The following is an 18196-nucleotide window of genomic DNA, read 5'->3' on the forward strand; positions in this document are numbered from 1 at the left end:
ACCAACCCAGTATTGCACAGGAACGTGCTTTTGGCACTGTTAGTGGACAGGTACTGACCCACTGCAACAAGAGCTGACATTGCGGTTATAGTTGTCTCGCCACCTTCAGAAGGTGGCGGTTCCACCATTTTTTCCATAGCTCGCTGAAAAGTTGAGGTTTTACATTAGTAGTACCAGAACAGAAGATATTAAGGAGGCAGTAAAACCAAACAAAATAGCTTTGGTCTATATACAGAACTTATTCTGGTGAACCCATGTAAAATATTAGTTGTATTTCATTGCAAAGTACATAATTAAACCAGGTTCCAAACATATGACCATGTACCATCGCTAATGTATTGTCTATTTCTTCACATTGTATTGAGGGCTAAGGATAAAGAGACGAAGTTTATAATACGGTGAGCATAGTATGACATCATTCATATCACAAAACAATTGAGAACAGACAAACAGACAATTGTAACGTTGTGTGGGCAAGTCCAGCACGGAACTAGATTACGGGTCAAGATCAAAGGAACATCACTCCTCTCTTTTAAACCTTGTAAGGTGCAATGATACGCTAAGACAATTGTGTATAAAATCTAAAAGAGTAGTAGACATTGGCTGCAAACCATGCAGTTCAAGGCACAAGTCAGAGTAAGTAGTAGTTAAAAGGCATGATGATTAAGGACTTACAATGGCGGCTTTGACTGGTGTAGTCATGCCCTTATTCTTGCTGGTGTGACAGTCCTTGAAGATTTCCACAGCATTTGGTTCAGGTACTCTTTGGTCCTTGCAGGCTTTCCTCTGCATTTCGAACAAGTCAATATAGATCTGATAATATGGTACAGCGAAAAGAGTGAAACAGCAGGTAATTACAAGAGCCTCGCAGTGTGCAATATAGCTATGAGATCCTGTCGTCTGTTGGAATTTCACTTTCGTACGGTTAGCCTTGTTCTTTGAACAGTTCACCTACAAGAAGATAGATTTGTGTGGCACATGCGTAAATAGGACTTCAACATGTGATCTGATCACATATATATAGTGTACCTGATACTTCGGATCAGACCAGTGTTTAACAAGGCCCCTCCAGTCTTCATCCGATATATTTTCCACTGGAGATGTTTGGGGAAGTTCACTGTTAGCCTTGCCTTGAAAGTGAGTTTTCCTCAAGTTATACCGATACTGTCGCAGAGCAGACTTGAAAACATGGGTGCAAGCTTGTCTGGTTGCATCATCTTGGCTATCCAACTTGAACCTCATCTGTTGAAAATTATGGGAGTCTCATTATCAGCAACCTAGAAAGTATGGGACAGAGCAAGACAATATTACTAGTTTCCATACATAACCATACTTACAAATAAATGTTCAAGGAAGGTGTTGAACTGGGTTTCGTCTTTGTCATTCCTGTACTGAATCCATGTTGGGAGGATACGTACATGACACCTAACGGCAACCGCTGCCTCTGATACTAACTTGGCTGACTCTGTAGCATCACGTGGCCTTTTTAAACCTGCCTCAAAATGGATCTCCATTCTTCCTCCTCTAGATTTAGTTAACCTATCGAGCATTATCCCTGATGTTTGTTTCCTCTTCCGCCAAGGTGCTAGTCCAACAACGAACATAGGAAGTGTTAGTGTACATCAAACTGTGAGACTACATATAAAGAAGCATGCAAATATAACTTGACTCCAGCAACTACCTTCTTGCTGTTGAAGCTCACAAGGTTCATATGATATTGCCAACTCGTCTTGTGTCAAGAGTGCTTGGGAAGTAGTGTCAGGTGGCAAGGGAGCTTGTGAATGTGCTGCTAGCTCAGTTGACGCACGAGTAAGTCGTGCAGCTGGTAGTACTTTGGTAGGTGTTGCAAGAACTAGGGTTGTCTCTGCTTGTTTGGTGGCAGCTATTTGTTTCTGTTTGGCTTTGTTGAGTGTCTATGCATGTGTTGTCTTGGAAATCATCTTGGGGTGTGGAGGAGTAGAAACTGTAGAGGCCCTCCGTTCGGAAGGAGCACCTTTATCCGCTGCCTTGCTAACTTCCTTCCGCTTTATTGATTTTGAATTGTCTAGTAAAACTGACAAGAAAAAGAAATAAAATTCTCTCTTTAGAACTCATTCATGCATGATACTGACAATCACTACTTTGATGTAAGGCAAACACATGATACCAGGATGGAATATGTATGAAAAACAAGACGGCATGGCATGTTCACAACTGTTTGTGTAAACTAAGCAGAAACCATTCCAGCAAATAAGAAGCAATGCAAGCTAGACACCACATGAAAGATGCAACCAATATGACTCTGCCAAGTTAAAAGTGTCCCATCATAAATGGAATTTCAACAAATTAGAAGCAGCGCATGCTATAAATCATATGAAAGATGCAACTAATATCGCACTGCATATACTAAAGGTGTCTCATCATGTTGATTGATACGGGATACAAAAAAACAATAGTTTTATGTAAGGACATGCTTAATAGACAGATGTACTATGTACTAAATACAGGAAGTCATGTCACATTAACATGTATAATGTATAAGCTAAGCAGACTAGCACATGCAGTTTAACCAGATTGGAAGAGTTACAATCTAGACACCATATGCAACATGCAACCACATATCACGCTTCCAAGTTAGAGCAAGCACCTGCGATGCTAGTGTAGGGGAAATGATGTAATCAACTATAGAGCTACATTCACTATCTTCATCTAGCATTTCTGTTTCTTGAGAATCATGTCGGGAGGCTGACGCTGCATTCTTTAAACAAGGAGTAGTCCCCTTGCCTGCCTGCCTCGTCATAAGTGATTGATGAGGGATACACAAGAACATTAGTTTGATGTAAGAACATGGTTAATACACAGATGTACTAGTATGTACCAAAAACAAAAAGGCATGTCGTATTCAAAGGTATAATGTGTAAGCTAAGCAGATGCAATTTAACCAAATTGGAAGCAATACAAGCTAGACATCCGGCTGCAGTGGTGAGCATGATCATCTAGGACCTGAGAGCCTAGTGGGAGGCGGGCTGCTTTGCCACCATCGCAGCTTTTTAGTTGGCTTCCAGGTGATGCCTATCTTTGCTGGGCTTGTCACTGGCTCAGCCAGTGCCCTGACTAGCTATTTGTCTTCTGGTGCTCACGAGATGGTGGTTCATGTAAAAAAATATCTTTCCTTATCTTACCGACTTCGGCCTTTCGAATACAAGCTAGACACCATATGGAACATGCAACCACATATGACACCGTGAAGTTAAAGCAAGCACCTGGGATGGTGGTTCATTGTGAGCGAGGTCATCAACTCCAGGGCTACGTTTACCGTCTCCATCTGCTGACACTACACCCTTTATAGCGTTGTAACGTGTCTTGCCTACACGCATACGAAGCTGGAGTGACTTCTCTCTTTTCTTTTTGGCTTCTCTCATGGCAGCAGAGTCTGAAATACCCTTGCATAAAAACACAATAGTGAGAGTAAGGGTGAAGTGTGTGCAGAACTAGTGCACTATAAAAGTAGCAGATAGCAGGTGGCTGAAAAATAAATGACAGGAGACATATGATAGCTCTACAACATTGCATGGCAAACAAAAGTAGATTCTACTCCGTATGATTTTGTAATATATGAGCACAGGAAATGCAGGTACTCCTCCAGCACACCACCACATGTGGTCATATCTAAGATAACAGTCGACTAAAAATAAATAGGTTAGTCGATTTTTTTAATGAACCGTCCGATCTATAAGGAACGGGCAGATGGCCTTCGTCTACCTCCCGCCAGTCACTGTTGACGATCTTTCTCGAACCGCCAGCGACCACCGGCCCAGACCCCTGCCTCCGCCGCCCCGCTCTCCCATCGACCTCACACCACCACCGTGCTTGGCAGCGCCCCCAGGCCATCCCTTTAATCCCGGTCGACCTCTAGATCGGGCGCCAGTAGCTCTAGGCGGCACACGCCCCTAAGATAAACACCAAGGCGCTGCTTCCCCGGCGTAATAGGCGTACTAGCGCCTGTTACGTCGTGGAATGCTTACGTTAATTGGGAATCAACTGGCCAGAAATTGAAATTCAGGGGGGCGACGGACCTCTAGCTAAGGTGAAATAGTATATGAGGAGAAACCTTGTGCATCACGAGTTACTAGGAACATCTAGTATCAAGAAGAAGCGGTCAACTAGTGTCTTCTGTGGGATGAATACCGTGCAAGAAGAGATGTAAGATTTGCACGAATAAGGGAAGATGATTACCTTTTTCGGTTGCCGGTGTGGTCACCTCCACATGTCGTGCCGATCTTCTTCTTTTTACTGGGGAAACCGATGTTCTGGAGGGTGCAGGCTTGGACAAACCCATGGCCAAATTGTTGACTATGTTGCCGTGGCTGTATGTCGACGGAGGGGAAGCAGATCCGAGGCGGCGAAGGACGGCGTAGCAGGAACAGCTCCGGTGCGGTGGAGGGTGGCGAAGTTGGAGCGGCATCGGTGAGGCGCAGGACGGCGTGGTTGACCTGGCTCGGGTATGGACGGCTCGGCCTCGGCTTCAACTACTAGTCGTGGAGGGCGTTGCGGTTGAGGTTGTGGTGGACGACGACGTCGGGGTATCGGCTCCAGCGTGATGGAGGAGGGCGACGGTTGATGGGTGGGATGGGGTGGCGACGGAGGACGTCGGGGTTTCGCGGCTGGTGGAGAGGTAGTTTTGGCGCCCACGGAGTACGAATGGGGAAACGGACGGGTGGGGGGGAACCATGTTTCGGTCTGGGACGCGCTCATTTTTGGCTTTTTTGAACAGAAGATGGGATGCGCTTGTTTGAAATTTGGGGACAGTACAAACTTTGCCCCCCTCTTAAATTTCAGACCTACTGAGGGTTGGGGGTAGGATGGTAATCCCAGGTGTCCCAAATAGTTGGCGGGAGCGATTTCGGCCGCGCGCATGTGTGCTTAGGCGGCCATTGTGTACGAATGTTTTTCGGATGCGGTTGCGTGGCGTCTAGATGAAGCTACAAACCTACCCCGGTTTAGACCTTTGGACGTCGGGCCGGTAGGTTTCACGGATCAGAGTTATTAGAAAAGTAATTTCCTTGTACTACCAAACATTGGTCTCACGCAGTTTCGGGCGAGTAGAGGCTCTTTTGGCGCTTCGTTCGAAATTTTGAAACACAAGCATTCACGTTTAGAGTACTCTTGAACTATTAGGATTGACCTAAATAGACAATGTTATATTTGACCTTGTATGTTTGAAAACCTCATTAAATTATCCGCTTCTTTTTGAAATTTTGACACTTTTAAATCCTATAACTACGATTATTTTGGAATGGAGGAGCTAAATTTGAATCTATTTTCTACACGACTACATATGCTATTATGTACAACATCAGAGCAAAGATTGGTGCCCCCATAATTTAGGTATGGTATACAAATGCCATGATATCAAATTCAAATAATTGAATGGACTTCATGTTGAATTCGATTTTTTAAACCACCTTAAGTTGAATTCAAATGTATGCTAGTTCATAGGTAGCTATTTATAATGTCCATTGTGTAACTTTCGTATGTATAATGTGCTTTACACACACAGCATGAACTATGCTCACGTTTATATTTGATTGCTAAAGCGATGCATTGTCTGGACTTCAAAATACTAACTATGTGGATCAATTGTGTCGAATAATAACATAGACATGCTCAAATTCGATAGAATCTAGATGTCTGATGGATCAATGACCGCTCCTTACGCGAATTGCAAATATCATGATCCCATCCTAATATTTGGATACAATTTATATATTTAATCAATGTGTAGAGCGGTCTTTTACGTGTAGTTTCACTCTCCATCGGTGGTCTCTCACACATGCTCACACACTCTCTCCCGAGGTGTCTTTCTCGCACACATGCTCTAGAAATAACCCTCCCTCCCTCTCGTAACCATTTACAACTGTTTCCACTAACCTTTATCACAAGCACTCTTCCTCTCGCAAACATACACATGCACAATCCTCATCGACCCTTTCTGTATACATGGACCTACCAATGTGTCTCATGTATGCACATTATCTTTACGCATGTCTCTCACACATTGTCTCACACCTCTCTTCCTAATCGACGAGTATGATTCTAGTAGAGCATTCTGTAGGATGCCCCTTAAAGTTAGGTTGGATGAATAGTAATATCAGAGATAAAGGGGGTTACCTTAGTCCGAGAACCTAGGGTTACAAATCCTAGCCGGCTTTGTTAGTGGACACATAGTCCTTCACAATTCTGCTATCTTTGTCTTGTGCGACTAGTCATCCATGGGTCTTCCTAAATGCGTCACGGGCCGACCAATGTGGCGCAGGACGGAACCGAACGAAGGGCCTCACCTCGACCCACTGGACCTCACGCGGTGACACACCCTCTGCCCCCACGTCTCATTATCTTCACACATACCAACACAAACACCACACACATAGAAAATTTCTCCTGGTGCCTCTATTCCCTCCCCCCTTGCATATACACACTCAAGGGAACGGAATCTCTTGTCGTCACATCATATTCGTCTCTCTCTCTAGACCACTCTCATTTCTCATGCTATCTCTCCCACGCCCCCCCCCCCTCGTCGGCCCCTCTATCCATGCCTCTCTCGAATACGTAATACACACACATACCTCTCTAGGCCCCGCCAAATGCATTAACTACACATTCACACATGTTGCATCATGTACCCCATTGATCTAAAGAGCCCTCTCTTCACGTTTATTTCGCATACAACATTCCTTTTGAATAAAGTGTGGCCAAAAAATTATTTTAGAGTTTCTACATCTATACAACATTACAAAGTTATAGGGAGGAGTACGAACGCTAATTTGCATTGCATGGTGCCCACAATGATATTTATTCTGCACTGTGAATTTGTATATTTTTATACTATATACAAAGTTAGTCATAATAAAGAGAAACGAAGAGCATCTCTCTCTCCATCGCATACCCCCCTGTACGCCCCTTTCACGTATGCACACAAAACTATCTCCAGGTCCTCTAAAAGTAAGCCCCCAGAAAATTCACGCATGTTTCATCTTTCTCTCGCAATATATGCAATGACGATCATTGTATTTGAAGCGAAAGCACGATACGTACATTGAACTTCAGAATCCACTCATTACGATCACCATTTATGTTTAGTGGTTATTATACAGTCACGGGCTCACCGTACAACTCTGTATTTGCTCATGACATGACTAGTTGACCAGTTAAACGCTCCACATGGCACCTCTAGTGTTGCATCACATTATATCACTACCATCGTGCCCACCTGTCGACTTGTATCTACTCTACATCTACACTCTTATAAAATACATAAAATACACTCTTATAAAAAACAGAGTTGGTGATGATGGTGTGCCTGCCATCCTGCAATATAGGCCGTCTGATTTATATCTGACGGATAGGAAAGAAACTATGGCAATTTTGCAAAAAGGTACCCACACACCTCTCCACATTTGCAAATAAGGCCTTCCCTCGTTCATCCTTTTCTCTCACAAGATAAACAAGTCATACAAATGCATCTTGATGTTACGTGCAACGCACGGGCATCTTGCTAGTAAGAATGAAAATAAACGACAAAAAAAATATTTGGACGGTGGTTCGAAGTCATGACCGCGGGCACAGTGGACAAGGTGGCCTTGTATTGATATGCTGAGCCGTCTGTTTAACACACAGGAGCTAGTGTGGTGATTATACACACACGCACGCATGCACACGAACTGCATCCACGCAACACATGCACCCACGCACGCACGCAACACTCACACGTACACATGCAGCCACGCACGCACGCAACACTCACACGCACGCACGCATGCATGCACACACCAGTACACCACACGACCAACACACACTCTCACGCTCAAGTGCTCAACCTACACGTGCATGCGCACACATCAGGCCCTGACAGACACATACACAACCAGGTGATTCCCACGCACGGGTTGGAGCCTTGTCGTGCCTGCGTAAATTTGTGTTTATCTGACCTTTTGCCTATGCGAACTGACAGGTGGGACCCACAAGGAACATGGTCAATTTAACTAGTCAACATGGCGCCATGCAGACTATTTGGCCGGTCAACAGAGTGCAATCTGATGTTGAACTGTGAGCAAGTGACCGTATAATCACCGCAAAACGTATATAGTGACCGTAATCAGCTTATTCTGAAGTTCGGTGACCGTATTACGCTTTTCTCTCTGTAGGCCCTCCAAAACTACATCTCTACCCGTTCTCGCATGTTACATCTAACAACTATGCAATACAGCACTACTACTACACTCTAACACAATAAATCATATGTGTTTTTAGTTTTACTAGATATCATATTGTTACTTATAATTATTCAGTTTGCATACATTAAAATTGCCTTTGAAATGTATGGCCAGTATCATCCCGCCCTTTCCTGTTTAATCGGGTTTGTATCGATGGATCGTGCGAAACAGCAAAACTATAGTACTATACAGTACAAGTGACAGTTCACTGGGCCGTTGTGTCGTCTACTCCTCTGTCGTAAGAGTGGAGCGCTCGCTTTCATAAATCTTCTAGTCCCTTTCGCCGACATGTGGGACATCAAGCTACCGGGTCCATGTGCCATACCGGAATACAGTGAAGAGCAGCCGGGGTGAAGCATCCCAGTCATGGCGCCAGCGTAGTAATGAGCAATGATGCGTCAAATCACAAAGCTGCACCTTTCCTGCAGTTAAGTTGGAGGGACGAAGCAACCATCATTTCACTTGTTGTTGAATCCGCTTCTCCCTCATATTCTTCAACTTAACCACGTGTTGCTTCTGCCGTTGTTCTGCTTCATGTGGGACGTGGATGGCTTGATAAAGCACTGACACGTGGGACCGCATGTTAACAAACCGCGAGGACAACGTCCTCCGAAAATAAGAAGCCTAATCCTAGACTTACAAAGGGCTACGTAGCTGCTATGTATACTTTCCATCTAATCTATATATGCCCCCCTGATTTTCAGGTGGGGTGGGCCTAATCCTCTCCTTTAATCCAATCAAATAGTCCCACATCACATCAGTTCGTAGCTTTACGTAAACCATTACGTGGATGTAGCATTGCTCAAATAAGAAACCTCCCCCGCCATCCGTGCGGCAAAATCACCTCCTTTTTACTAATCTTGATTCTACAATTTTTTAGATCAATATAATTGAGATTTGTATAGATAGCACACAGGAGAAAAACCAAGTGGTACGGTTAAGGGCATCCACAATGTGTAGCCAAATGTGAAAATAGCTTTTGGCATCGTGGGAACCATTGTGGACGGTGTTGCCAAAGCCAAAAAGATGGAACCGAAGCTCCCTGATTGATTGATTGAAGGAATAGAAAAATGCAACGTCTCTCCGCTTTCTCCCATGCTTGGACGCATGTAGTACAGTATAGAGCATAGAGTCTACTCCCTTGTCCCTTCTATCACAAATCACAAAGCAGTGAGGCATTAAATCACAAAAGCACGGACGAAGAAACCATCATTTCACTCTTCGCTGACTCCGCTTCTCCATCGTCTTCTTCGAGAAACCATCTCACCACACTAGTACTCCTAGTAGTACTCCCTCCGGTCCTTTTTTGTCTGCGTCTAAGAAAATTTCGTTTTCCCTGCAATGCTCTGCGCATTGGCATTTTTTCACTGCTCTGTCCAACCGGGCCCTCCATCCCTTTCCATCGCATGCGTGCCTGCAGTAATCCCATCTCTCTTTCCCATGTGCTTCGCATCTTCCCAAGGCAGAGAGAGCTGCTTGCATGCAGAAACAGGAGAGAGAGCGAGAGGCGCATGCATGCAGAGAGATGGACAGGGGAGAGAGAGAGACGACATGCATGCATGCAGAAGTGAGAAGGTTGGTTTGCATGGCGCTGCATTAATCAAGCGATGAGGAGTGAGATGGTTAGCTCTTTGGTCTTTGGAGAAAAAATATGCATTAATTGACACGTGAAACGAGCATTTGTATCGATTAAATCCCGTGAAGGAAAACCCCGCCTTTCTTTTTTAACACTAGTACTCCTAGTACGTACGTACTTATCCTGTTTGGGTCTAGGCCTTGCATTGCCAAACTTCGCCACACATTTTTGCCAAGCTTGCCTAAAGTTTTCAAAATGAGAAGGAGGTACACTTGCGCACGGCTGTCGCGGTCGCACCGCACCCTCACACCGTCGCTCCTGCACGCCGCGGTCGCACCGCACCCTCACACAGTCACTCCTGCACGCCGCAAACCCAACCAAGGGAACGCACCCTCACTGACACGTGCTGTCGCATGTGAACAAACCAAACTCAGCCATCCTATCGCTGACACATAATTTTAGTTCACAGAGTATGTTTATCCAACCTCATGTTGGGGAGTATCCGTACGGCCCGTGCGTTGGTCTGTTGGGGAAGAAGAAGAGGTGAGGAAGAAGGAAAGAGGGGTTAGGAGACGTAGGATATTCATCCAACCGCCTGAAATGGTAGACTGACCCAAGTCAGGCGACTTGCATAACAAATATATGTTTTTACACAGCAAAAGATCCATAAAAACAACAACATAAAGAAAAACTATCACTGCTCGCGGAAAGAGACGGCCTCGTTGTCTTTGGCTGCCGGCGCGAACCAGCCGTCGCTGCCGACGTGTGTCTCCGCACCCTGGTTGTCCTCGGCCTCTAGCTACTCGTTCAAGCGGAGCCTGCGGGCGCTCTGCACGGACGAGAGCACAGCCCGGTTCAAGTCGACGACGTCTGGTTCTGCTTATAGGAGGGCCTCGGTGGCAGCGGCATCCGCGCGCTGCGTGTCGAGTCGAGCCTCCGCCGCCCGGTTCAAGTCCAGGACGTCCGGTTCCGCCTGCAGGAGGGCGTCGATGAGAGCGGCATCCGCTCGATCTGCGTCGAGTCGAGCCTCTACCGCCCGATTCAAGTCCAGGACGTCCGGTTCCGCCTGCAGGAGGGCCTCGATGGCAGCGGCATCCGCGCGCTCCACCTCAAGTTGAGCCTCCACCGCCCGGTTCACATCCACGACATCCGGTTCCGCCTGTAGGAGAGCCTCGATGGCAGCGACATGCGTGCGCTCCACGTCGAGTTGAGCCTCTACCTCCCGGTCCTCCTTTAGTATCACCATGTTAAACCGCTGGTCCGCCTGCACCATGGGGGACTCGGACGGCGGCACGAAGTCGACGTCCATCGTCTCATACCCATCGGGGGCCTTCTACACCGCGACCTCCGCCGTGAACATTGGATCGGCTTCCTCCTCCTCGTAGCTTGGCTCCAGAGAACTCGGGGATTGGCCCGCCGCAAAGCGAGCTTGGGAACGGAGGTCTGTGGCGCCGACCGCCGCCGTGATTTCTGCGCGGCGCTCCGGCGTCAGCATCTTGTAGTAAGTGATCTTGCGGCGCACCATGGCTTTCCGGCGAACTAGGGGACGCTTGATGCGGGCTAGGGGATCGAAAGGTGGGGGAATGGGCTGGAGATTTGGTGTGGTTTTTAGGGCAGTGGCTGGCGTAGGCCGAGCAGCGAAGGTTCTGGTGTGAATAGTGGTTCCAGTGACGACCGGTTAATCATTTTGACTATACATCGCTCTTGTCGCGTTCGCGTTGCAGCCCGGCACGCTGGACCCTCCACGTCGCTCACCGAATGGAACGCGCTTCGTCTTGCGTTTTCGCTCGCTTGTGGGACCGCAGTTGAGAGCAAACCGACGTCCCTCCCCCTCCCCCGCCTGCGTCATTTATTATGCCACCACTCCCTCTATTTTATGCGGAGTAAATAAAAACAGAGGGAGTTTACTACGGATGAGGATCCCCTGACATGGTCGAACCCATTGAGTAACTAACATCCGGGGCCTAGCAAGCATGGGGTCCGCCAATAAGTGACCGAAAGGGAGGGTAAGGCAGGGATACCTACGTTAGAGGATCCACTTCCACTATACTACTTTGACCAAATGTTAGAGTAATAATATATGACATGCAACTTACACAAATGTTAGAGTAATAATATATGACATGCAACTTACCCAAAGCATACAGGGTCTAATGCATTTTTTGAGCCTAACTTTGACCAAATGTTAGAGTAATAATATATGACATGCAACTTACACAAAGCATACGGTCAAATTCGTATGTGAAAGGAGTTTCCAATGATATAATTTTCACATTATACATCTCATGTACTATTAATCTTGTCAATAGTCAAATTGGAAACCATCTCGAGTACAAATCTAGGAGTACGTACGAATCTAACAATATTGATTGGGCATTGTTGAATGTTGTTACCTTTTTGATCAAAGTAGAGATAATTTGACTACACATAAAACTTATATGTAAAATAGAAAGGATAGGAGGGAGTATATTGTACGTTCAAAAACGTAACGAACATTGAATACCCTTTATATATGATTTGTGGATGCTATGATCACCGGTTCAAAATTTTGAATTCGCCTTAGGTATCATGTGCCCCCACTCGTTCCCTCTCGATTTCATCTCGGGGTCCGGAGATCTATTGAAAGAGGACTAGGGTGGGTACATGCGAATGATACTTGATGGAATGTTCAAATGAGGCATGCAGGAGGATAGACTCGACTGGAGGGCGACATGATCGATGGAGAAGAGGGTTGGAGAGGAATGAGAAATAAGCAAATGCCACATGATTATATTTGAACGGCTCAAATAAACAATAAGTTGTCTCGCTTGGCCTACATAGTGAAAGGCCTAATGCGCAACGCGGAGCACTCACGCTCGAATATGGCCGGAAAAACAGGGAAACCGACATGTGGGGCAGACTAGTCCAATGGAGGAGCTGGCCCACGACCTCCTCGCCACCGACAACCGTTCATGTGGGTCGTTGGGGCCAACAACGGGGCACAGCTCCAGCACCACCTCTGTACATGGCGACCACGGTGAGCGACATGCTCATATCGTAGCTAGACACGGTCGGTTTCAGTGTGCCGAGGGTGGCGTTAGTGTTGTGGCACGACCAACGGTATGTTTTGTTTGTGCCCAAGGTTGCCCCATCAAAGCATTAGGTAGCCAAAATTTTGGTTGAGGTATTGGTTGCCCATGATTTGGCCAACATTGGCAAGAAAAATGAACTAGAGTTGGCTAGAGTTCATTGGCATGCCAAAGAAATGACAACCATCCAAACAAAGACCAATCTTTGGGTCATGACCAAAATTTTGGTTGAGGTATTGGTTGCCCATGATTTGACCGACGTTGGCAAGAAAAATGAACTAGAGTTGGCTAGAGTTCATTGGAATGCCAAAAAAATGGCAACCATCCAAACAAAGACCAATCTTTGGGTCATGACCAAAATTTTGGTAAGGTGCACTTTGGCCACAATCCAAACACACCCCAACACCCGGTTCGTCGAGGATGCACGGGGCGCCGCGACGTGTCCGCGAAGTGGTGTAGCGCGACCAACTGCATCCTCTGGACCTAAGACCATGTCGGGTCGTCTTGCTTTTTCAATGACATGCGGGGGTCGCATGTGAGCAAAGGGCATCTCCAACGTTGCCACGACCGAATCTGACTACCCTGGCACACCAAAACCCTCGTCCCTCACGCCGTCGCGCGGTGCGTTCCCAGCCGGCGCCAGCTGGCCGCATTCATGCCGTCCGTTCGTATGTCGTCGTTAAGAGGCTCGGTGCCTGAGGAACCAACTCCGACGACTTAATGACTCACCCGGACGCTTGGCCTCACCGGAATGCGCTACTTAAAGCGGCAACGCCCAGCTAACCTCCACACCATAGCGCATCGTCCTCCTACCTGGCACCACATCCGCCATGACCGCAAGTGCGAACAGTCCGCGGGAGAGCTTATCTTCGGGGATGAAGCTCGAGGTCGCCACCCTCGCTCAAGTCGCCTCTCGCGACGCAATAGCGGCGTAGACGCACACGGACGCGACCGCACAAGCGGTGGCCACGCTGGCGACCGGCGACGGGAGCACCATCAGCCACGCATCCTACTTGCCGCCGTCCAACGTCCGGCACCGCCGAGGTCGGGGACTCCTCCGAGGATGAGTAGGGCATGGGAGGCGGCAGGGCATGGTGTGCCAACTGGCCGGTCCGTATCCCGTGTTCTACTCTTCCTCACCAGAGACCGCACCTTCACTTCACGGGTCTTGAACCCCGCCCCCGTACATAGAGATTGCAGATGGAGGACGTCGGTCGCCACCGTAGAATAGGTTTAGGGTCGGGTTTCTTTTATTTTTCTGTCCTATAAAAGTTCGAAATGTAATGAAAATCTGTCGTGTTTGCATTAATCTCGGTCGGTGTATATGAACTTTCACAATAATATACATATTGTAGGAGTACTAGCAAGATGCCCGTGCATTGCACGGAAGATCAAGATCTTGTGGGAGAAAAGGATGAACGAGGGAAAGCCTTATCTGCAAATGTGGAGAGGAGTGCGGGTAAATTGTCATAGTTTCCTTCCTATCCGTTAGATATAGATCGGACGACCTATATTGCAAGATGACAGGCACACCATCATCACCAACTCTTCTTTTTATTGAACCAAGACAAATCTAACATGCGAAGTAAAATAAACACATAGGGTCTATACATACACAAATTATCTTAGGCACTCCAATAGTACGTCCACTACACATTCACGCATTTCACATCTTTCTACATCTAAGGGAACCTACGGAAGGGTTAACGTAAATTGCATCTCTCTCTCCTCCCCTGATTTTCATGGTGGTGGGCCCCTCCCTCCCCCCAATCTACAATCAACATCTCACACGTTTCACATTACGTTAATTACGTAACTGGGATTACGTAGGTGTAGCATTACTTGTCCTAAAAAACCCAACTAAGCCAACCTCCCAGCATATCGCGCGGGAAAAGACCCGGCCGCGCCGTTTTAGTTAGGATTAACGGATTACTAGTAGTAGTATCGATGGATCGTGCGAAGCAACAAATATATTTTTTGAGGGGGGCGAAGCACCTAGTTTAAAAGGAAAAAAGGCGGTACACTCACAACACTCCTGTCGCGGTCGCATTGCACCCCACACACGTTCGGTCTTGCACACAGCTCACGCAAACGGAATGCGCTTCAGCTTGCCTCTTCACTGACACATGGGACTGCACTTGGAGAAACCGACCATGCGCCAAACTCCCCCCGCCCACCGCGCGAAAATCCCCCCCCCCCACACACACCCAAAAAATTCCCCCAAATCTGATTCAACCGCCCTTCGGCCAACTAGCCAATAATATTCCCCAAACCCCCCTCCCCCCTGTCCCCTCCACTCCATTCGCTCTGCCAAAGCCGCCATCCCAGCCACGCCGATACGTCGGCGCCGCGGTTCGGTGATCCTCTCGCTCCCACAGTACGCTCTCATAGACTGTCGTCCTCTAGCTGCGCCGCCACCTCTGGCTACATTCTTGTGGAGGCGCACGGCGGTCAGCGCCGCCACTGCTGGCGACGTTCGTGTGGAGACGCACGGCGGTCAGCTTCTCCCACGGTACGCGCATTCTAGACTGAGGCCCCGTTCATGTCGGTGTAGCGCTGAATGTTAGCTGATAGACGTTGTTAATCTCACTGTTTGCCGAAGTAGTTTACTGTCAATATCCTCTGCTTAAGAAACTTCCTTGCCCTGTTCTGCACTCAATCTACTTAGCTGAGATGGCATGCCAAGGCCGATTAGTTGCTAAAATATCCTGCCATATATTTATTATGACGTAGATTGCCATGGTCTAGTAGCCAATCTGTTAGGTGAAATAGCTCTACACCGTTTTATACTCGATCTTTGTTGCTGCAATGGCCTTCGATAGTTTGGTGGCTGTGTGCTCGGCCTCATTGACTTCTGAAACAGCCTGCCATAATTTGGCACTCAAATTTGTTTGCTGAATTAGCTTTACATATATTTCGTTACTTAGATCTGCTCGTCCAAATATCTTGCCATAGCTTTAGACATCGACCTAGGTATTTTTTTTTGGACTTCATAAAAAAGCATATATGTTTTTCCTATAATATCTAGTAGAAGAACTAATTTGTATGTCTAACAGATGGATAGGACTTGGATAACTTCTGCTCGAAGATTCTCCGCTGCATATGTCGAAGGGGTTGAAAACTTCATGAACTTTATCAGAGCTGAGTACGGTGGTCCGAAATCAGATGTGCTCTGCCCGTGTAGCAGTTGTATGAATTCAGTTACAAGACCCCAGTCAACTGTGCAAAATCATCTACACTTTTTTGGGATGTCGGTCACATATACTAGGTGGGTTCATCATGGTGAAGCTGTGAACGTCAATGTTATTGACTACGTGCAAGCAGCAAATCACCATCTTGATCTGCTTGATGCTCAGGTGGAAGAGGAGGAGGAGGTGGTGGCGGAGCCAGTGAGTTTGACCAACATTGAAACAATGCTACGAAATGCCCGTGCATTCCGTGAACTTTCACCTGCAGAAGAAAAACGGTGGGCCCGCATGTTGGAACAATGCAACGTTGCTGTCACCCTAGGAAATAAGCTGTCAGTATTCTTAGCTATGGTCACCTTTCTTCAGGTGAAGACATCTGAGCGAATGACCAACAAATCATTCGATGCGATGTTGGCTGCTTTCCGCAAATCTTCCCCAGATGCATCTGAGCTGCCACACACCTACAGTAAAATGAAGAATTTCCTTCGTGCAGTTGGAATTGGATATGATATGATCCATGTTTGTAAGAATAATTGTGTTCTGTTCCGGAAGGATTATGCCAACTTAAGTGAATGCCCGAAATGCAAATCATCAAGATGGAAAGATGGCGATGCTGTGAAGAGGATTCCTCACAATGTTGTCAGGACCCCGATTCCAAGTCACATCGATCTAGCCGGTAACACCTCATATCACATTGCGGCCTCACGCACGGTATCCCCACGGGTGTCGCCTTACCATGGCCCAAGACCGTTTGCGCCTTTTGGCTCACGTATATGATAGTTTCGCTAGCATCCATATGACGGAGAACCCGGGCCGACATGGCTAGTCGTGAACCCAAAGCGGCACAGACCTATGGAGACAGGCATACATGAATCACATCGAGCATGTCGGTCATCAGCGAGTGAATCCGGGCTGTAGCACTGGGCTAACAGGACTCCAGGGAACCCAGGCTGTAGCAGGCTAGACAGGACTCCGGATGTCACCGTGTGACATTTCCCCGAAGGGACAGACATAGGAACGAAGTGAAACACATGCCGGCCAGTCAAGTGTCCTGAGCAGTAGTGCTGGGCTAGCAGGACTCCAGTGAACCGGGCTGTAGCGGACTACTATGGCTCGAGGAACACTAGACTACATTTCCCCATAAGAAAGGCTGCCAAGGATAAACAACTAGATTGTCGGATCCCACACATACCAAGCATTTCAATCATACACACAATATGCTCGATATGTGCAATACAACATGGCATCACAACAAAACTCTACAACTCAAGTACTTTATTTAAAGGCTCCAGAGAGCCATACATAACATGTTCATACACGCAGGGGTCACATGACCCGACACTCAAGTCATACAAGCATACAAGCACATGCGGAAGCAAATAGTCTGAGTACAGACACTAGAAAGAAAGAAGGCTTCTCGAAGCCTGTCTATCTACATAGGGCCCTCCATGGCCAAGATCACCACCTGGGTGGCAAGTCACTCATCGACGTCGAGATCTAGATAAAACCCATCGGAGGGGGCGGTGTTGTCGTCTGAAAATAGTAATTAAACAAACATGAGTACAAAGGTACTCAGCAAGTCTTACAGCAGAACACACTATACATGCTTATTCTCAAGAAGGTGGTGGAGTTATTGCAGGAAGCCAGCTTTGACTCTTGGCTAAGCTATCCTACGAGACTCCAACTAGTAAAATAGTTTTCGCACACGAGTCCACTATCACCAACACAATACTCACCGGGGATCCTCCCTCGTCATCCTACGAGAGGGCCATCCTCGGTACTCACACTTATCTTGAGTCTTTTAGTAGTATCCATTAAACTTGTCTATGAACTGTATAGGCAACCAAGTAGTCCTTTACCACGGACGCGGCTATTCGAATAGTTTTATACCCTGCAGGGGTGTACTTCATCACACATGTTTCCACCACTTAGCGTCTGCACACGACATGTGCTCAGCAGACTTCAAGCGAAAACCGACGTCGGTGTAGACCACGACCTGACTAACCGCACAAATCTCTAGTCCAGGTTTATCGCCTATTCAGGTTCCATCCGCAAGGAAATCCGGACGGGGTGTCCTTAACGGCCCCAAACGATGTGTGCAGGGTTCCCGAG

The sequence above is a fragment of the Triticum urartu genome, chromosome 5 (assembly GCF_003073215.2).
Source record: "Triticum urartu cultivar G1812 chromosome 5, Tu2.1, whole genome shotgun sequence".
Lineage (NCBI taxonomy): Eukaryota > Viridiplantae > Streptophyta > Magnoliopsida > Poales > Poaceae > Triticum > Triticum urartu.